Source organism: Hibiscus syriacus, unplaced genomic scaffold (genome assembly GCF_006381635.1).
Source record: "Hibiscus syriacus cultivar Baekdansim isolate YM2019G1 unplaced genomic scaffold, ASM638163v2 tig00116984_pilon, whole genome shotgun sequence".
Taxonomy (NCBI): Eukaryota; Viridiplantae; Streptophyta; class Magnoliopsida; order Malvales; family Malvaceae; genus Hibiscus; species Hibiscus syriacus.
Genome location: NW_024063507.1, coordinates 3,500,437 through 3,523,987, shown reverse-complemented (window position 1 = coordinate 3,523,987; position 23,551 = coordinate 3,500,437).

Here is a 23,551-nt window from a genome sequence, read left to right as displayed (position 1 = left end):
GTGAAGGTCGATGTATTATTTTTTCCTGCAGATTTCTATGTCATTGACATGGAACATGATAGGTCTGATACTTATTCCGAAGTACTCTTAGGTCAACCTTTCCTAAGCACTGCACATACAAAGATCGATGTTAGAAGTTGCATATTGACAATGGAATTTGATGGTTAGATCGTTGAATTTGATGGTTAGATCGTTGAATTTGATGTTTACAAAACAATGAAATGTCCTGATCATGTTGAAAGAATTAATTCTATTGATGTTATAGATCCTTCAATTGATGAATATATTGAATCTAATCTTTCCATAGATCCTGAACTTTGCCATGAAGAGGAAGAAAGAGAGTTTGAAAATATTCATGCAATCAATTCTGATTTATTTTTACATTCCTGTAAAACTAAAATTTTACCTTCTGTTTTGCAGGCACCTGAGATAAAACTGAAATAAATGTCGAAAAACTTAAAGAATGCCTTTTTAGGAGAAAATGCTACTTCACCGGTTATTTCGAATAAACTGTCAAAGCTAAAAAAGATTCGAAGAATAACCTATTAGAATGTCAAATTCCACAAAGAGAAAATAAAAGAATTATACAATCATAGAATTTCTCATGAGGAAGTTCTTAGCTGGAAAAAGTGTATGAAGTAGATGAAGTATTTCTCTTAGAACATGTAGTCTGAATCAGGTTGTCGAGCTAACGACGTTAAACAAAAGTGTTTGATGGGAGGCAACCTATTTTGTTTTATTTTTATTTTATTTATTTATTTCATTTCATTTCATTTATTTTTAATTTTTTTTCTCTGAACAGATTCGAATTCTGATCGAATATTTTTTACTTTCGCCCGGAATCGTCTCGACATGACCATGTTCGAGGTCGCCACTAGATTGGGGAGTATTCCTTTTCCTCTCTTTGATTTTAAATTTGATATACGTTTTTAGATAAAATGGAATAAGTGAGGGGGGAGGATAAGCATGTGTCAAATTTTTCCTTGACTTGTTTAATTGTTTGAAATTGAGTTATTCTGATGTTGATATGTTGGGATCATTGGTTGCTAGTCTTGAATTTCGCTTTATACTCTTACTTCATTTTGGATTATGACCATGTTTTGATCGAATTTAATTTGCATGATTAGTGATTGATATAGCTGGTGATTTTTTTGTTGAGTATTGATATTTCATGCTTTTGTCGATATAAATGAACTTGACTCAATGCATATAAACTTTTCTTATGAGATTTGAGCCTAACGAGCATACATTTTCATTCTTGCTCATTGTTTGACTTGTGTGTGCCGAACTAATTCGGATATTCTAGAACTTGTAATCACAATGCTTATCGAGACTACATGTTGAACGTAATGTTTTAATGTGATAGGGGCACCTATGATAAACTCACTCTTCCCAAAAAGCCTACCCGTTTTATATATCCACTAGTGAACCACATTTGAGCCTATTTCCCTTTCTTTGTTTTACACCTCATAATTAAACTTGAAGCCTTTCTTTTTATTTTCCCTCTCTTTTCATGCCTTTTCCGAGACTTGAGATCTTGTATCATTGTTATTCCACGAAAAAAAATCAATGTTTAAAAAAACCGAAAAAAATAAGTTGTTCACTGTTTCGAACAACAAAAGAAGAAGAAGAAGAATAATAAGAAGAAAAGACTATTTGTTCGAAAAAAACAAAAAAAAAAAGGGAAGGAAAAATTGATCACTTCAATTGTCTTTCATCTATTCTTTTTCCTTGTTTTGTTCTTCATTACACTTCATGTTAATTCATGGATTGTTCTTAATTATTTTGATCTCTTGTTTCGGTATTTTAAACCTTTCTTTTCGGCCTTTTCCCTACCCTAACCTAAGCCCCGTTACACCTTGTTTAAAGACCCCTTGATTATTGCATTATGTTCATTTTTCGTAGTGGAGACTTGATTGGATTTCAAGCCTATGGTAATATTTTGGTTAGTTTCGGTTTGAGCGATTTCATTTACCCAAAACACTTTGAACGGATATGTGTGAATATTTGTGAGGTATTGAGTCATGTTTCATTGAAGTTAGCAATTAATTGGGATATCTTGCTTACTTTAAATTTTCTTGGTTGTATCTTTGCTTGATTGTAACTTGAATTCGACAAATATCATGGACTTAGGTCGATTGGAAGTTTGAGAAATAAGTTGAAATTGAAGATAACAACTAATGATTTTGATATGTTAAATGAGAAATGCTTGAGGACAAGCATTGAATAAGTGATAGGGAATTTAATAAGTGCTTATTTTAGTTAATATTTTACTTTTAAATTACTCTTTAATCATTGATTTTTGTAGCTTATTTGTTTATTTTAATTCATTTTCTGTACAGGATCTAAGATTCTAGAAATTGCACAGAAAGGACACGATTATGCAAATTTTTTATTTTCAAAATCAAAGCTGGCTGTAATTCGGATTTGAATTAAACTCAAGTTTAGGATAATAATTTAAACATTATATTTATCTTTTTATTTTAGTTTAAATAGGTTTTAGTATTTTAAATAAGTTTTAGGATATTATTTTTATATCTTATCTTTGCTTTAGGTATTTTAGTTTAAATAGGTTTTAGTATTTTAATTAGGATTTAGAATATTATATTATTTTTTAGGTATTTTAGTTTAAATAGTTTTAAGTGTTTGAATTAGGATTTAAGATGTTTTAGCTTGTTTTTAGGAATTTGAAGGCTATAAATACCCTCTAAGGGTGAGCCTAGAAACATATCTCTCACATTTGAGAATAAAATCTTCTTTTTCTCTCTAGCTTTCTCTTTATTTTTCGCATACTTTTCTATTATGCTAAGTATGACTTTGGTCATGTTTAGCTAATTTTCTTTCAAGCCGAAGATTAAAGTGAAGGTTCAATTCCAAACGTGAGAATTGTAAGGTACTTAAATCGCTTCAGATTTTCTCTCTGTTTTCTGAGCTTACTTTTCAAATCAAAACGATTTTGAAATTGGTCCGAATATTGTTATGGTTAACGTTTAAAGAAGGATTTGCTTATTGAAGCATATTCAATTTCCCGAGAACACACTTAGCAAAATTGTTTGCTAAGAGGAAATTGAGATCAAAATCAGTTAATGTTGAAACGATGCAATCCGAGTTGGCAGCGAAGAATTTTTCTTGCAATAATCGACGTGAATCTTGAAGTAAAAATCAGTTTTGGTGATCCGAGGAATTTGAGACAAAGTTGAAGTCTGAGGTTGCTTTCACAATAAGTTTCCCTTTATCTCAATCTCTTTAATTTGTTTATTTAATTATTTTTCTTTTATTTAATTCTTATTTTTTATTTTAAAAATAACTTTTAAAAAATCCCCATTTTATATTTATTACTATTAATATTTATTATTATTTTATTTTATTTTTCTTTTTTATTTATTTTATTTTAATATATCTTTTCAACTTCATCTGGAATTCTATATTCTTCTAAAATCAAGAAACAATTTTATTAAATTAGAAACACCATAGTCCCTGTGGATCGACCCTACTTCTTTATAATACCTTTTCCTTTTTATTTAATAAGACGCCAGGAATTATTTTGATAGCAAAACGACGGTTATCATACTAACCGATAGAAATGTTAATATTTAACATTGACAATTTGCATAAAATAGATGTGCCTAGGAATCATATTGAATATTGGTCGAGGAAGCATGTTACATTCATACATAAATGGCAAAATAGACATTTACGATTTCCTAATCGTTATGAGGTACAACCCGAAGATTTTGATTTCATTGTTTCTCCCTACCTCCGAAATTATGAAGCAAATGGGAAATCATATTTGACAACGCTGGAGGAGCGGTTCGAGTGGGAAATAATGAAGGCTAAATATGGGGAAAATCATCATCTTCATCAACATCTTCACCTTTTGCTTTCGCCAATTATTATCCATCGTAAGAAAGTTATGGTGGATATGGTGCATATCAACCATCGATGGAGAGTCGAGCGGCATGGGAAGGAAGTGGATGGGATCAAGTGCCACATTCACAACAATTTTCCTTAGAACCAGAAGAAAGAAGTCCATGGGATCATCTTCTTAATCACGGATAATCTCAATTTGAGGCGATGACGTCAATGATGACGTTAAATACCTTGAATACTCTATCGTTTTCACCCGAATATGTAAATCAAAGTAGTGGAGTAATGTTCAGTACACCGAAACTGGAAGAAGATGAAAATGAAGAAGGTGGAAGACCAAGACGAAATCGACGAGCACCACGTCATTATCATTCTACCACGCCTTGACATCAGCAAGAATTGCGCAAATATAAGTAATAAATTTGTTTATTTAAGTTTATGTACTCAATATTTAATTGTATCAAAAAATTCATTGCTAAGTAATAAATTTGTTATTTTTTTAAATTTTAATTAAATAAAGTGTAATTTTTAAAAATTATTAAAATTTTATAATATTTTTTTATAAATTTCAATGATATTTAGCATAGTTATAAAATTTGAAATTTAAAAAAAAATGTAAAATTTTAAAATTTCGAAGTTAAAAATAATATTAAACGTTTAGAAATTTTTAACACATTTGAAAAAGAAAAAAAACTACATGGAACTCATCACGTCGGTATGACGAGTTCCAATGGGTATAAATTCAAAAATTGGACCGTTAGGGTGACTGTTGTGGAACGATCATTTTAAAAAAAAAATTAATTGGAACTCGTCACGCTGGTGTGACGAATTCCAACGGCTACTTTGAAAACTTTAGTATAAATAGGGGGTTTAGGGTGAAGATTATGATGTATGAGAAGTGACAAAAATTGAGAATATCAAATATGTGGTCATGGGAAAATTTTGGGATTGATTTGGCTAACGGTGTTTATGGGTTTCACAACACCGACTCGGAGATCGACGATTCGGATTCAAGCTATTCTTCAGATGAAGAGTGGGAAAATGAGGCAATAAAGTACATAGTTGAGGAGCATAAGAATAATAAAATGAAAATGGAAGAGGAGAAGAAGAAGAAGTATGAAGATTTACCGAAGTGGCGTAGCCAACGACTAGTTGAGAGGGAATAAAAATTTAAAAGAAAAAAGAAATTAAGAAGAAGAAGAATACGAATGAAGATCAAATTATAGAGAGATCTAAAAAAATATAAAATGACACATCTACAAATATTGATTTGTATGGTTTTAGTTTATGTATGACGTTGTCTTTATTAATTAATTATTGTCTCATTAAAATTCAAAATTTTATTTATCATTAAAATGAGAAGTTGTAGTTATCAAAATTATTACTTTTGAGTAAATTCTCAAATATAAAACTTTAATGAAGTTTTAAATTTAAATTTTAAATTGTTAATTATAAATTTGTCTCATCCATTTTCAATTAAAAAACAGTATCGATATTGTTCATGTGGTACCGATACCAAAGGTAAGAGAAGTATCGATACTCACTTGGTAGTATTAACACTACATGTATTTTTTAAACATATCAAATTCCAGAATGAAAAATAGGTACCAATACTCATGGGGTACCAATACTACTTTACATAGTAGTATCGATACCATAAAGAGGAGTATAGATACTATCAATCCCATTGGTCTATTTTAGAAAATACAACCTAAAGTAAGTCTTCCTAACAATACTTGCTATCGGGAGATGTCGAGTCCCTTTCAGCACTGAGTTGATACATTCAGCAAGGCTGGTAGTCATATGATCGTAACGAAGACCCTCAACATCATATGCTTGTGACCATCTCTCCCTAGGGATTTCAGCTACGAACTCATACACATCATCTCCGTATCTTCTCAAATTTTTAAGCCATGTACGGAAGTTTGGTTGAAGTAAAGCATACCCTAAAAAGCAGTAAATTAAATGTTATTGAAAAAACATTAATGAAGCATAAATAATTAATGACAAATGCTAAGGTACTTACCCATGTTGATAATCTCTTTTTTCATCTTTTTCTGCTTAAACCTCTTCATTGTATTCGGTGCGATATGATGCATGATATGCGTGCAGAGGCGTCTATCTATTTTTCGGTCTAGAAATTGTACTTAACAACCCAGGCGATCGATATGAGATCATGCAAACCCCATCTTGAGTGACAAGATGAGAACTCAAGTTAGATATAAAGAAATTCCAAGTTTCTTCCGATTAATTTTTAACAATGGCAAAGGCAATAGAGAAAACATTTCTGTCTCCATCTTGTGCAACAACTATCATCAAGACGTGTTTTGATAGACGCCTAACAATTCTCTTCCCGGGGAGAACATCTCCCTCAAGCGTGACTGCAGGATGAGTATAGTACTTAACAATGGTTATAGGGATGAAAATTTTTATTTCTTGCAGCAAACGTGGTAGCTCATTATATGATTGATCCCAATCACTATACAACAAGGTCATTGCTTTATGTTTAGCTATCAATGCCTTGTAATAAGTCGGAATATAACAAAATGTATTCCAAATGGATGTCACTATCACAGAAACATACACTCTTGGATTTTCCACCAACAGTTTCACATAAGAGCTTATGACATCCGAATCTAAATGTATGTGTTATTGTGTCAATGAGGTCATTGTACATGGGTGCTTTGCATTGAACCTTATGACTTCCCACAACATATTCCATTGTAGGTATGATACTTGTATCCTCTATTTACATCCAACATCATGGTGTATACACCTTACGAAATAAGTCTTTTGATTCGACTCCGCGTCATAAAATTGAAGATGAGATTTGATCCAGTACTCATTGATTGCTAGTTGTGCCTCTTTTTTTGTTTTAAACTGAGACCCAATAGCTAACTCAGATGACCATTCGTCTGAAAAACCCCAGTGGGTAGCACATAACTCTGGCATATCAAATATTTCAGGATTCTGCATAGGGTCGTAGTTAATGTCATGTATTGCAACTGAATGATGATACCGAGGCAAATCATGGTGAGGTATTTCAGGTTGAGGGTCTATCATTGCCTAAATATTTGGAGCATTCTGCAATCCTTGACATCGTGAAACAACTGCCTCCCATACATCAGCCTCAACATCCAAACCTTGTCCATCTGAAACAGCCTAAAAAAATCGAACTCATCAACTAATAGTGTGTCGTCATCGTCTACCAATGGAATAATATCTTCATCATCCTCGCTAAATTCAGCAAGGCTTTCACCGAACCGTCCAACAAGGTTATCATCACCATAACTTATATGTGGTTCAGAGGGTCCTACTTCTTCTATTCTTCGAGTTGGTACTGATGACGTCGGAATACCAGTTGTATTCGTGGTTTTGACGTACATCTTTACCATATTATTATTTGATGATTGATGAAGTACAACTATAACAATGACATTGTCATCATCATCAAGCTGAACTATTCCATATGTCATTGGATTTGAGGAGATCAGGGGTCGATAACTTAAACATGAAACAAAAGCTCCAAGTTTTCTCTCAGTTTTTTGCTTAATTTGGCAATCAGATACATCTACATGGAACATCATATTGATGGGTCCGTGTGACTTAAACACAACACCAACATCAGTTTGTAGAATTTTGCCATTATAATGGACAACTGTGAAGAATTTGTTGCTCATTGTTTGAAATGTTTTTGGTTAGATGAAAGGAGTTTGTTGTGTAAAAGATTGAAGATGAAAAGAGTGTGTTGTGTAAGAGATTGAAGATGATTTGCACAACTTAAAGGGAATACAAATTTTTTCCGTTGGAACTCGTCACACCGGCGTGACGAGTTTCATTGAAATTTTTAAAAAATTTCAACCGTTGAACAACAGCCAATCCAACGATAAAAAAATTCAAATTTATACCCGTTGGAACTAGTCACACTGGCGTGACGAGTTCCATGGGCATTAAATATTATTTTTTTCATTTCTTTTAAAAATTTCAAAAAAAAATATTTTTATTGGGACTCGTCACGAGGGTATGACGAGTCCCGGAGGATATATTAAAATTATTTTTGGCTGCGAGATCCACCTGACACGACCCATAAAAATTTATATCCCATGGAACTCGTCACCCCGGCGTGACAAGTTCCATGGGCATTGTTGCATTTGTCGTAGATCCCAAATTAAAAGTCTGGGTGGCCTATTGGACCAAATATTCCACCCGCCTAGATTATTTGGCCAATTCCACCGGAATATACCCAGATTAATTTATAAATAAATTATTATTTATGAAAAAATTATAAATATGGACGTGATCGCTTGTGAATGTATATGCTAAGGCAAGCTAATCTATGCAAGTATACACAATCGATGCAAGTAATATAGTAGTGAGTGAGTATCGTCTCCACAGGGATTGGATTAGAAATATCTTTTCACCACAACTAGAACTAATGCCACAAATTAATCCTACTAAGTATTAAAGCTAAGAACTAATATTAAGGAGCTAAGAATAATGATTCAATGATTTCAGACAAATGTGGTCGAGACAAAGAAAATATGCAGACAGATAAAACAAAACAAAACAAGTATTGGATTAAATATAATGCAAACAACCTCACATATTTAGACGTGTCACAGAGCAATGATGCTAAACCATTATCTCGGAAACAATTATTTTAATCCTAGAATGAATTATTATGAATCACTAAACTGCCCGACAGGATTACTAGGTATTCTTAGACGATTTCTATGTCAATACCTCTCGGCGTTAACTATAGACGTTATCTTAACCTACTCTAGCCTTTATCCCTTTTAGTCGTTTGAAACTCACTCCTTATTTCTAAGGTAGAAAAGTTAGAACTTTACCATCCCAGATTCATTCCTTTGCTCACGTTGATCTCTCTTAATTCTCTCGAATTCAAGAATCACTTTCTAGACAAAAGGCTATCTATCGATGCTCTTACAATGCCCAGACATGTTTTTCCGAAACCCCAGGTGATCTCTTGATGCTCTTACAGTGTTAAGGAAAAATATTTAAACTATGAGCAAAACAGTCATAAGCAAACATAATTCATCATTCATAAACATAAAATATTGTTCAGGCAAAACAAAGTTTTACACCAAGTAAATCATTCATGGTGTTATCAAAGATCATCCAATATTAAACTGTTTAATACAACCCCAAATAAAATAAGAGTTTAAGAACAAAGGAAGAACGACTCCCAAAACCGGGGGCTATGTCGGGACAATCCTGATCAGCACCACGCCTGCCTTGGTGATCACCCTCTCTCGAGGCCTGATCACCGCTCTACTATTGTCTGGCTATGGAGGACACCAAGGAAGACTGGGGGTAGACGGAGGGAAAGCAGTGCAGTTGCTTGCTCACGCCTAAGGTAAAGCTCTTCTTTCTTCTTCATTACCCTCTTCTTTTTGTGGCTACGACTGGTAATTATAAGGAGAATCTCCTAGGGCTTTGCATGCTTTTGGAGTTTCCTTAATTAACCGTTATTAATTTCCCAAACTTAAAAAGGAAAGGCAGCTGACGGTTGTCAGGATATTCAAGGCTTGCTTGCACGTGAAGTAGGTCATCCAGCTGGCATGTGACATAGGCAATACATTTGCTTTAGACTTCTTCAGATAAATCTTGTCTCGGCGAGATAAATCTGCTCCTCACGTTCTCGTCTGCTCCATTGGCCTTTGCAACTTTTCATTGTCACAAATGAATTGTTCTTCCTCTGTAGAATTCATGCACAAACACAACTCAAACAACCCCTTCTCCTCAGCAGCATCAGTTAAGCCAAATAAATTTTGCCTAGGCAAAACTTATCCACCACAACCTATATGTAACTAAATGCAACTAAAAATGCAGTGCATACTTTGTTTAGACGAGCAATAACTTAAGTGAAAAAACTAGAATTTATGTATTTTTACGGAGTTATCACACACCTAAACTTAAGCTATTGCTTTTCCTCGAGCAATGGGTAATAGCTAGAAGAAAATCAAAATCGTCATGGAAAAGCAGTATCAAGAACATCATCAGGTTTGAGATTTCAGCCCTCAGCAAAAATATGTGGCCTCAACATGTTCGAAAGTCATATTAGTCAAGTCCCTTCCCTAGTGCTATTGTGTATGCGTAATTGTAAGCAGTCTATGAATAGAGGTAATTAGAAAACTTAAAGTAAGCACTTCTAGGTTGTCAAGGCAACAAATTATTCATCAGGCTTAGTTTATACTCCTAGTTATTTATCAACTTTTATTCTCTTTATTCACACTTTTTTATATAGGGGAGTCAGCTCATCACAACTACCGTTCCACACTCTAGGTGAAAGGGAGCTGAAGATACTAATTTTTTACCCATATTGATTTATTTATTATTATTATTATAATTATTATTATTATTATTATTATAATAATAATAATAATTATTATTATTATTATTAAATATTAAATATATATAAATAATAATAAAAAATACAAGCCTAATTTTCCGACCCAAACCAAACTGAAACCCTAAACATTTAGGGTTTCAGCTAGGGTTTCTAACCCTAGCGCCGCAGCCGCCTCTGCCTCCAGCCGCCCCACGCCGACGGTCAGCTGCCAGATGCTCGAATCCACTTCAGCCACGACGTCGCCGCCTCGCTGAAGAATCCAGAAGCTTTGCTGCTTCAACAACCGCCGTCCACGTCACAAGCTACATGGGGTGAGTCACCACATAGCTCGGTGACTCACCGAACTCCACCTTTCGGACCGGTCCGAGATAAGCGTCGGTGATGGCTATAAAGCCATCACCCAACCTGCAAAGAAAGGAGGAGAGACCACACAGAGACAGAGAGAGACAGAAAACAGAAAGCAAACGTCCCACAACCAGCAAAAACCAAAACAGAAAGGAAAAGAAAAGAAAGGAGCTTACCGAGGAAGCCACCGGACCCCTTCAAACGTCACCAAAACCTTCGGAAACCGAAGGTACTTCTTTAGATTCGCTTCGATCAGAAGCTATTTAGGAGAAAGGAGCACCGGAACCGTCCTTAGGACGGTCCGATCTATCTAATAGTGTAAAAATAAAATTTTTCGGCCACCAGATGCGGTGGCCGGCGGTGAGGGTCACGGCGGCAGACGGTTGCCGTCCGGTGACCGGCTTCCCTCCGATGAGGGAAGCTAGAGAGAGGCGAGAGAGAAATCTCTCTCAGTTTAAGAGAGAGAAGAGAGAAATGAGAAATGAGATGCTGGCCCTTCGGGCCAGCCAGCATAGGGTATTTATACCCTCTCTTAAACGGCGTCGTTTAAGGGAGGACCTATGCGTAATTTGGCAAAGGTTAAAGCCTTTCCGCAGCCATCCTAACTTGTAATCTTTACATTTTAGTCACTAAATCAAATTTATAATCCTTTTAATTTGGTCTCTAAATTTTATTTTTTTATATTTTAGCCCTTAACCGTATTTATAAATATTTAGGATAAATAACATATTTAGTCCCTTAATTTTAATAAACAATATTTTAATCCTGAGTTTATATTTTTAATTTATTTTAATCTAATATCCGAATTTTATATAGTTTTATTTTAGTCACTAAATTAATAAAATAAGAAAATAGCATGTTTAATCACTATAATTTTGATTAATATTGAATTAGGTTTTTAATTTTAATTTTACTATAATCTAGTCACTAATTTTAAATGTTTTCATTTATTTTACTGCTTTTAAATATATCGTTCTAATTGTATTTTTATTGTTTTAATTGTTTATATATTTAAATATTTTTACTATTATTATATAGTCATAAATATATATGATAAATAATAATTTATATTTTTTATTATTTTAATATTTTTCTATATCGAAGAAAAGGATAGTCTTAATACAACTGGATGGCCTATTCTGGTATTTTTAAAATTAAATATTATAAAAATTATTATTTAATTTTTTTTAAATTAATATTTATTAATATCAAAGAAAAGAACTGTCTTAAGACACCTAGAAGTCATTTTCCGATATTTTTAAATAAATAAATATTTTTTATATAATTTTGAAATAATAGGATTATAAATTAAATATATTTTGAATTTTTTTTTAATTTTTAATAATAGAGACAATTTATAATTAAAAAGTACCAATTTTGGGCGTTGTAGGGGTGCTAATCCTTCCCTAAACGTAACCGACCACGAATCCTTTTTTATTATTAAAAAGAACGAATTTTTGGTTATAAACGCAGATCAGTTCATTTTTTTTAATTGATGTTTTCTTAAAACTCTTTTAAAGAAAATAATTTTTAGGTATTCGATCTACCTGACCCAAAAGGCCGATGGCGACTCCCAAATTATTTTCAAAATCATTTATTTACATCAATTTTCCAGCCAAGTATAATATTTTGTGCCCGGACAAAAACCGGTTACGACAGCTTGGCGACTCCACTGGGGACCCTGGTCAAACTTTAAAATCAATTATAAATTGTCTCTATTAATTAAAAATTAAAAGTTCATATATTTAATTTTTTTTCTTTCTTTTCAAAATTTTCATATTTATTCATTATTTTCATAATATTTATATGTTTCATTTTATTTGCAAGTATTTTATTTCATTATTTATTTTTCTGTCAAAGGTTTGAACATTTCTCCTCACACACAACACTTGTATTGCATAACATAAAGCTCTATAATTGAGTTTTCCTTGTTAAGTGGGAGTGAAAGCGACGTCTTCGTGAGAATTTATTCTCCGTGTCAGACCTAGCAAGTAACTTTCGGGGTTCATATGCTCTATGTCTTCGTGAGAATTTATTCTCCGTGTCAGGCATAGAGAAATGTATCCCCTCGAATTAAACTCGATCCATTTTAGTCTGTGATGGACTAGGATTGAGGGTTAGCAACCCAAGGGGGCACTAACAAGGACAATTCGGGTACCTTTATTCCTAGATCTGAAACCCTGCATATAAAACCCTAGAAAATATTCCAATACAAAGTCATGCCGAAATTTTGTCCAAAATAGGTGTACACACAGGAGAAATGAATTCTAACTTTCTTGTTAATTTATTTATTTTCGTTACTGATTAAATTACATGTATATTTAAATATTTAAATTATGAAAAAGCATGTTTAAATAAAAATATTTAGGTAGATATTATTATTCTTTATTATGTAAACTAATTCATTTCTTTTTGTATGTTCTTTATTTTTTCTGTTTGCATAGCATCATACAGGATAAAAGGCATTGATCCTTGTGTTAATTGTCTCATTGGAAAGCCTTCATCCATGGATAAAAAGTGTTCAAATCAAGTAATTCTAAACTCAGAAGTAAGACAGTGGGCTGAGGACTTACAAAGACAAGAAGGAGACAGTCTGCAGGATGATTATGTATCTGATTTGGCCAGTTATGCTTCAGTTTCGCTAAAAAGAAATGATATGCAGGATTTGCGAAGTATTTGGGAAAGTTGGGATTCAAACAAAAAATTGCAGTTTTATCAGACTTACGGAGACATCCCATATTTGCTCTATGTTGAAGTTGATGATGAATTACTCAGAGCCCTAATTCAATTCTGGAATCCAGGGTACAATTGCTTCACTCTCAATAAAGAGGACTTGGTCCATACTATTGAAGAGTACACAACTTTGTTACATATCGAAGGGGCTTTGGAGAATCGAATCTATTCAAAGTCAATTAAAACTCAACCCTTTCGAGTTAAATTTGCAAAGATTGCCGGGGTACGATAAGAATGGGTGGCATCCCGTACAAAACAAAAAGGCGAAAGCGAAGGCATTGCTTGGACCAACATTAAAGAACTTATTCAGAGCCATCCAGATATTAAAGTACGATTCGATTTATTTGCTCTGGGTATGTATGGTATGGTCATCTTCCCAAAAGTATTGGGATATGTTGAAGCTGCAGTGGTAGATTTGTTTGAACAGCTACCGAAAAAGATTAATCCTGCTTCCGCAATCCTAGCAGAGACCTTCAGATCGTTAAATGCTTGTAGAAAGCTAGGAGGTGGACGATTCTCAGGGTGTACCCAGTTGTTATATGTTTGGATCCGTAGTCATTTCTAGAGGACAGAAAAGGTTTCATACCGACGCTTTAATACGGATTATTCACCATTAAAAGAATTTCTGGAGCAGGAATGGCCGAAAGAAATTAAGAAAGATATGTGGATTAATGCCTTTCGAAATCTGCAAAGCAATGACATTGTTTGGCAAGCCCCGTGGCAAATCCAAAGGGAATTCTTTTACAAATGTGGAGATTACAACTGGATAATGCTGCTCGGATTATGGGGAGGAATTGGATATGCACCACTTCTGGTCATAAGACAATATGAAGGTCGTCAATTTGTACCTGTCACTGCTGGATTACAGTCATCTGAGTTCGCATTCAACAGCAAAAATTATAAAAGAAATATCATGGAAGCCGTTACAGCTTGGAAAATAACTTTTTGTATCCGAGCTAAAGCAGCAAAAGAAATGCTAACTCCTGATTATGAAGAATGGAGATCTGTCAGGAAAAATGAAAATATTCCTCTACCATATCAAAAAGAGGATATCTCTATGGAAGATCGCGTTAAGGTGGTTCCATCAGAGATTGAAATCCTGAGAGATGAGTTTGAAGCAGAAAGAGAAGGCTGGTCGAAAGAATTAGAGCAAATGAGACAAGATAAAGCTATGTTGGGTGTTGACATTGACTTTCATTCATCACAATGTGCAATGTTGAGAAAAGATAAAGAAAAAGTTGATGATGAATTCAGAGCATTACAGAAAAATTACCAGGAGTTATATAAATCCCGGAAAGCATCAGGATCAAGCTAGGCAACAATACAGATGACCAGAGAATTGAACATCGAGAAAAGACGAGTTGAAGATCTGAAAGGAAAGAATAGCCTTCTACTCAAAAGCCTTGAGAAAGGAAAGCAAAAAATGGAAGATTTTGAGGTTGACAGAAGAGAGCGAATTATAAAAAGCAAGGCTGAACACCGCGAGATCATGAATGAAATGCAAAGAGAAAGGGATCGAGCCAAAGATTTAGAAGAGATGAAGAATGACATCTTTGATAAATTTGAAGGTGAGAAAAATATCATGTTCAAGGGATTTGAATCTGAAATGAACCAGCTGATTGCTGAACTTGAAGTCAGAGGCCAAAAGATGGAAGAATACAATATTGAAAAAGAAAAATGGGAGCTAGAAAGAAAAAATTTCAACACCAGACTTGAGGTAGAGCAGGAAGTGGCTAGCAATTGGATGCAAAGATGCAGAAACAAGGATGTTCAAATCCAGAAGCTTAATCAAAGAACGCAAGAAGCACGAACAAAACTTGAAGAAGATCTGGATCAGTCTAGAAACAAAAACTCAGAGTTTAATGCTTTTTTCAACTTGAAGAATCGTTGTTTCAAGAAAAGGTTCGTCTAGAACCTAATGATCTCAAAGAAAGTAATGAGGAAAGTGCTTCACTGCGAAGACGCATTAGAGATCTTGAAAAGATTCTGCACAATTGTCAAGTCAGAATCACTGAGTTAGAGCAAACTCTTGAAGGAACGAATGAACAATGGCAAAAGTCAACTGATTTCTATGTTGAAAGAAGTGAAGAAAGAAGTAATATGGTGTTCGAGGCCATGGTTCAAATGAGCGAAGTTGCTAGATATGTTGGGGAACTAGCTGTTGAAGCCAAAATAATTGAGCATCACGTTGATCCAGTTTCTAAGTGCGGAAAGAAGGTGTCATGGTTAATTAAAGAAATTATAGAGCTTAATAGGAAAGCTACGCCTTGTCTGTAGTTATGAACTATTATAAAGAAACTTTTGTATGCCGATGAAAGTTGTTCTATGACAGTTAACTTTTTGGGATCAATACCTTTTTGCATACATACATTTTGCATACATTCATCATTCATTTCATAAATTTCTTTATGAATATTTTTATTTATTAAGATAAAATTCATTAATTAAAATTTGGAAAAAATAATATTAAAAGATTTTTCAATCGCAGTTATTCTGGCCAAAAGAGAAATACAACATCACTACGGTACTAGACAAGCTACTAAGAGAATTATGGAGGATAAATACAACGTATTGAGGAACAGCATATAAAGAACAAGCAAATGAGAATGAAGCTGGAGAAAATTGAAGCCAATATTGCAAATTCACAAGACAGCATGATGCAGAAAATAGAGGACATGTTTAAAAGACAAGCTATCATTGGAAAAATACATGAAAATCCTGTATCTTTCGACCAAGAACCTATATATCCTCTAGGTTTTCCACCAGAACCAATTTATCATTCTGGTACTATACCTATACAAATCAATGCTCGTACATCTGCATTACAAGAAGCCAAACCACATGAAAATCAACAAGTGGATCCTGCATCTTCAAGCAAAAATCCGCTTATATCAGATGTGAAAATAGGGGATCTTAATACTGAGCATTTAATCCCAGATTTGAATGAGCTGAATGAGAAAGAAAAAGTAAATGAAGAATTGACCAGACAGATCAAAAGTTAGAAGAAGGAATGAAATCCGTGGAAATAACTGAATCATTTTATGGTTTTGACGCTAGTGAGTTGAGTTTGGTTCCAGACCTAATCCTCCCCATCAAGTTCAAAGCTCCCGAATTTGATAAATATGAGGGTACTACATGCCCTTCATCCCACATTACTATGTTTTGTCGCAGAATGACAGGATATGTGAAAGACGAGAAATTATTAATTCACTGCTTTCAGGATAGTTTGACAGGACCAGCTTTAAAATGGTATACTCAATTAACCAAAGCCAACATTAGATCCTGGAAAGATTTGGCTAAATCATTTTTAGAGCAGTATCGCCACGTAATAGACATGGTCCCTGATAGATGGACTCTCCAAAACTTGGAGAAAAAGAATAATGAAACATTCAGACAGTATGCCCAGAGATGGCGTGACACGGCAGCCCAAGTTCAACCACCTTTGTCAGAAAAAGAGGCCACAGTAATATTTGTCCATACATTGAAAGCTCCTTATTTAAATCATCTAATGGGGAATGCAACCAGAAATTTTACAGATTTGGTCATTTCTGGAGAACTCATTGAAAATGTCTTGAAAAGTGGCAAAATTGAATCAAATGAGGGGTCTAGTTCCAAAAGACCTATGTACCGGAAAAAAGAGAATGAAGTCAACAATGCAAATTCTTACAACAAGGATTCATCGAAAAGTGTTACAATAACCCAGCCAAGGGTTAAGAAAGAGGAAACAAACACTAATCGAGCAGAGTCCAGAGGATCTCGAAAGGAAAATGAAAGGTTGTCTTTTACACATTTACCAGTACCATATGCGGAGATCTATGATTCGCTGTTAAAAGCAGATTTCATACGGCCCTATCCTTTGGTTCCCATGCAACCACCATTCCCTCCTTGGTATGATACAAAGGCACACTGTGTTTACCATGAAGGAATTATGGGTCATTCTATTGAAAACTGTTTGGCATTCAAAAGGGTGGTCCAAAATTTGATCAACACTGGAAAGTTGGAATTCAATACACCATCTGCATCAAATCATCCATTGCCAAATCATGGAGATAAAAACGTGAATGCAATTCAGGAAGAGAACAGAAAGAAAGCAAAAACTGACATTTCTGAAATTAAATCTCCTTTTGTTTGGGTATTCCAACAACTCTCTTTAGCCGGTATAATTCCACAACAATTTAGGCCAAAGCAGAATGAAGGCAAGAATTATTGTGAATCATCAGGAGAAAGGGCATAAATTCAACTATGTCCTGAGTTTAGGGATTTGGTGCAAAAATTGATGAACAACAGAGAAATAGAATTCTTTGAAGAAGAACTAGGAAAAAAAGAGGATGATGTTTGCTCATCAGAGGATTCTAAACCTAATCAAAGAATAAATAATCCTGTGATCATTAATGTGAAATCATCTACGGCGATTCCTGCACCAATAAAGCCGAAAGTAGTTATCACCACTCCTCTACCATTTCCATACAAAGATACCCGCAGGGTACCTTGGAATTATACTACCAATGTTTCAATGGTAGGAGGATCTGTTTCTCTAGAAAAAATAGAAGAGAAAATACAGAATTTGGATACAACATCGACGTCTGAAGCAGTGAGCGAAGTCGGTTTCTTTACAAGAAGTGGGAGATGTTACTCTCCCGAAACATCCAATGCTTCAGAACAAGTGAAAGCAAAAGGAAAAGCCATGGTAATACCTCAGAAGGTATTTGATGATGAATCCCCTCCAACATTCAATGAGCCTGTGACAGAAAAACAAGCTCAAGAATTTTTGAAATTCCTGAAACATAGTGAGTATAGTGTGGTTGAACAACTACACAAACAACAAGCGAGAATTTCTATTCTTGATCTATTGATGAATTCAGAAGCACATAGAAATGCTTTGATGAAAATTCTCAATCAAACATTTATCCCTGAAGATATATCCCTCAATAACTTGACAGAATTGTGGGACATAGCCGCTGACAATTACATAACGTTCACGGATGATGAAATACCGGAAGGCGGAATGGGGTCAGTAAAGCTTTGAACATCACGACACATTGTCATGGTCATGTGTTGCCAGGAGTATTGATTGACAATGGATCCGCTCTCAACTTGATGCCTCTAGTCACACTTCAAAGAATGCCTGTGGATCAATCACACATGAAGAGTTATCAGAATGTAGTGCGAGCATTTGATGGTACTAAAAAAGAAGTGCTTGAGAAAATGGAAATACCGTTGTTAATTGGACCAGTCCTGTACAATATTGACTTTGTGGTAATGGACATCCACCCTACATATAATTGTTTATTAGGGAGGCCATGGATTCATTCAGCAGGAGCCGTTCCTTCTTCATTACATCAGAAATTGAAATTTGTTGTTGATGGACAACTAATATGCGTAGGAGCTGAAGAAGAAATCATTGCGTCTATAACAAGTGATGTTCCATATATTGAAACCAATGATGATGCACTTGAATGCTCTTTCCGAGCTCTTGAATTTGTAAATGCAACCTTTATTGCAGAAGGAAGCAAAATTCCATATCCCGATTATCTGATTGCACCAAGATGACGGTACGACAACTTTAGGCATCGAGCTAAAGCTGGGAAAGGTTTAGGAAAGAATCTTCAAGGGATTTCGGTTCCTGTAATATATAGATGAAGAAATATCGTTTTGGGCTTGGATTAAGCCCAATTTTCAGCAAAAGAACAAAGAGATGAAAAGAAGATGTGAAGACAGAAAGGCAAGGTTGAAAGGGAAATAATCCTTTGGGAACACATGTTTTCCCACAGTTGAAGACCACATTCAGATCAGGGAACAATTAATGTAGAACATCAGCTTGTTGAATCCTTTAAAGAAGAAAAGTTGACGAAAGATCAAAACATAGTTGAAGAAGCTATGAATGGATTATTTATCAACATGATCATGAATGACAACAAGACTGGCAAATACTTGGATAGGATTCGCCCATGTTTTCCTGGAGAAACACTCAACAATTGGACCACTGAAGATCTTCCTATAGTTTTAATATTAACGCAGAGTAATATTCAGAACTAATCTTTATGTTTAGCTCAAAAATATGAAAACTTTTTGTTATCTTGTAAAGGAAATTATGTTAAATATAAGAAATTTTCTTTAAAATTTTCAGATGGCAATCATTCTTTACATTTCTTACATTTTTACATTTATTTATTTCATAAATTTACTATATTCTTTCGGAAATATGTCCGACTTAAATTTGCAGGTGTCACCATGTTAATAGCATGTTTATTCCTAAATTCAATCAAGAGATTAATTTAGAGCAACCCATATGTCTGGAAGAAATCAATGGGTGTGAGGATGAACTGGAATGTGTGTGCCTACTGAACTATTAAGATTGGTAGAAAAAGAAGACAAACAATTCTACCCCATAAAGAAGAGATTGAGAATGTGAATTTGGGAACAGATAAAGAAATGAAAGAGGTGAAAATTGGTACTACTCTGACAATCCAGATAAAACAAGAATTGATAAATCTCCTTCAAGAGTTCAAAGATATCTTTTCCTGGTCTTATCAAGATATGCATGGTTTAAGCACAGATATAGTGATACACAAGCTTCCAATCAATCCAGAATATAAACCGGTCCAACAAAAGCTCGACGAATGAGGCCAGAAATGTTGTTGAGGATCCAAGAGGAAGTGATGAAACAGATCAATGCAGGTTTTCCAGGCAGCTAATACCCAGAATGGTTAGCCAACATTGTTCCCGTACCGAAGAAAAAGAAAAGTTCGAATGTGTGTGGATTACAGAGATCTCACAAAGCTAGTCCGAAAGATAGCTTTCCATTACCCCACATAGACACATTGGTAGACAATACTGCAGGACATGCATGGTTTTCATTCATGGATGGTTTTCAGGATATAATCAGATAAAAATGAATCATGAAGACATGGAAGAAACAACATTTGTAACCATGTGGGGCACATTCTGTTATAAAGTGATGCCATTTGGATTGAAAAATGCAGGGGCAACGTATCAAAGAGCCATGGTAACTTTGTTTCATGACATGATGCACAAAGAGATTGAAGTGTACGTGGATGACATGATTGCCAAATCCCGAACTGAAGAAGAACATATTCAAAATCTGAGAAAGCTTTTCCAGAGATTGAGGAAATATCAATTAAAGCTCAACCCCGCTAAATGCACTTTTGGGGTAACTTCAGGGAAACTTTTGGGATTTGTGGTCAGCAAAAAAGGAATCGAGATTGATCCAGATAAAGTGAAAGCAATTCAAGAGCTCCCACCACCTAATACAAAAAAAGAAGTTCGAGGCTTTTTGGGAAGATTAAATTATATATCTCGGTTCATTTCTCAATTAACTGACAAATGTGATCCAGTGTTCAAATTACTTCGAAAGAACAACCCTGAAGTCTGGAATGAAGAATATCAGGAAACTTTGGATATTATTAAGAAATATTTATCCAATGCCCCAATTTTAGTATCACCAATACCTGATAGACCATTAATTCTTTACTTGACGGTCTTCGAAAATTCGAGGGGATGTGTACTAGGACAGCATAATGAATCTGGAAGAAAAGAAAAAGCTATTTATTATCTGAGCAAGAAATTTACCGATTGTGAAATTCGATATCCACCAATACAAAATTATGTCGTGCTTTTGTGGTGGACTCGAAGACTCAGACAATATATGTTATACCATACTACTTGGTTGATATCCAAACTTGATCCTTTGAAATTCTTAATGGAATCACCAGCTTTGACAGGCAGAATGGCTAGATGGAAGATGTTATTATCTGAGTTTGATATTGTATATGTCAACCAAAAAGCAATAAAGGAAGTGTAATAGCTGATTTTCTGGCCAGTCGTGTATCAAATGATTATCAGCCTTTGAGTTTCAATTTTCCCGATGAAGATTTGTTGTGCATATCCATGAATGAAGAATGCAGAACAAATGATGCATCTGCATTTTGGAAGCTTTACTTTGACGGAGCATCTAATGCTTTGGGACAAGGAATCGAGGCAGTGTTAATTTCTCCAGAAAATATTTATTATCCCTTTACAAGTAGACTAGAGTTCTTTTGCACCAATAACATGGCGGAATATGAAGCTTGTGTCATGGGATTAAAAGCAGCTATAGAAAGAAAAATCAAATGTCTCAAAATATATGGAGATTCATCGTTAGTGGTGTATCAATTGCGAGGAGAATGGGCAACAAAAGATCCCAAATTGTTGGAATATCAAAATTTTACCCTCGAATTAGTGAAAGAATTTGAGAGAGTTACCTTCAATTATCTCCCCCGAGAAGAAAATCAAATGGCAGATGCTTTGGCTACATTAGCTGCTATGTTTCAGGCAACTAAAAAAGTTGATATGATGCCAATCAAAATGCAAGTATATGAAATTCCTGCACATTGTTATAGTGTAGAAGAAGAAGTAGATGGTAAACCATGGTATCATGATATTCTGCAATATATCAAAAATCAAAGTTATCCACCAAATGCATCGGAAATTGATAAAAGAACCTTGAGAAGAATGGCTGCTGGATATTTTCTTGATGGAGAGATTATGTATAGAAGAAGCAATGATCAAATGCTATTGAGATGTTTAAATACCAGCGAAGCTCGAAGCATCATTGAAGAAGTACACAGTGGAATATGTGGAACACATGCAAATGGTCTTTCCATGGCCAGAAAAATAATGAGATATGGATACTATTGGGCTACCATGCACACAGATTGCATTGATTATGCAAGGAAATGTCATAAATGCCAGATATATGCAGACAAGATTCATGTACCCCCATCTCCTTTACATGTAATGACAGCACCCTGGCCATTTTCTATGTGGGGAATAGATGTCATTGGTGCAATCACACCAAAAGCATCGAATAGAAATTGTTTCATTCTTGTGGCAATTGATTATTTTACCAAATGGGTTGAAGCTGCTTCATATGCCAATATTAAGAGGTCCACAGTCTGTAAACTCATAAAGAAAGAGATAGTTTGCCGATATGGTCTACCAGAAAGGATCATTACAGATAATGCTCTGAACTTGAACAACAAAATGATGACCGAACTTTGTGCACAGTTTAAGATCAAACATGCAAACTCAGTGGCGTATCGTCCAAAGATGAATGGGGCAATTGAAGCAGCAAATAAGAACATCAGAGATCATTACAAAGACCACTGAAACTTACAAAGATTGGCACGAGAAGTTACCTTTTGCTTTATATGCATACCGAACTACTGTTCGAACATCTACTGGGGCAACACCGTTTTCTTTAGTCTACGGGATGGAAGCAGTCTTACCAATTGAAGTTGAGATTCCATCGCTTCGAATATTGAGAAATAAATTGGATGAATCTGAATGGATCCAATCTAGATTTGATCAATTGAACCTTATTGAGGAGAAAAGATTGAAAGCTATTTGCCATGGATAGATGTATCAGAGACGGATGATGAAGTCTCATGACAAAAAAGTACATCCAAGAGAATTCCAAGAGGGTGATCTAGTACTAAAAACGATTTTGCCTATACATAAATATTTCCGTGGGAAATGGATGCCTAATTGGGAAGGGCCATACGTTGTGAAAAAGGCCTTTTCCGGAGGAGCGTTGATCTTGGCAGAAATGGATGGAAAAATTCTGAGAAATCCAATAAACTCAGATTCTGTCAAGAAATATTATGCTTGCAAAAAAAAAGAAGAAGAAAGAAAGAAAAAGAAAAAAAGAAAAAAGAAAAAAGAAGGAAAAGAGAAAAAAGAAAAAAGAAAAAAAAGAAAAAAAGAAAAAGGGGGGTCAAGATGAAAACCCGCAAAGGGCATCTTGTAACCAAAGGAAGGATTTGAGTTGAAAACCTAAAAAGGCAGCTCAAATGCAGGTTGATATTAGGCATCTGGCAATTGAATCCTCTCAAGATTTTGACAGTTTGGGAGAAACTTCACATCTACAAGCATTTTGACAACGTTTGAGATCTTCCGGACAAAAGCTTACATCATTTCTCTAAATTGTGTCAACTTGATTAATTTAGAAATACTTATGCTAATAATTTGTTGAGACATTTGAATTTTTATCATTCTTATGCTTGCCTTAACTTTGAATACAATTCTATCTATTTCAAGTTCAATTTATTTGAGATTCAATTTATTTTCGAAAATTCAATTTACTCTTTTATTGAATTAACATAATTTTGAAATAAGTTAAAGATTTCTGAATATTACTTTATGTTAATACCTTTTAAAAGCATGGAATATAAA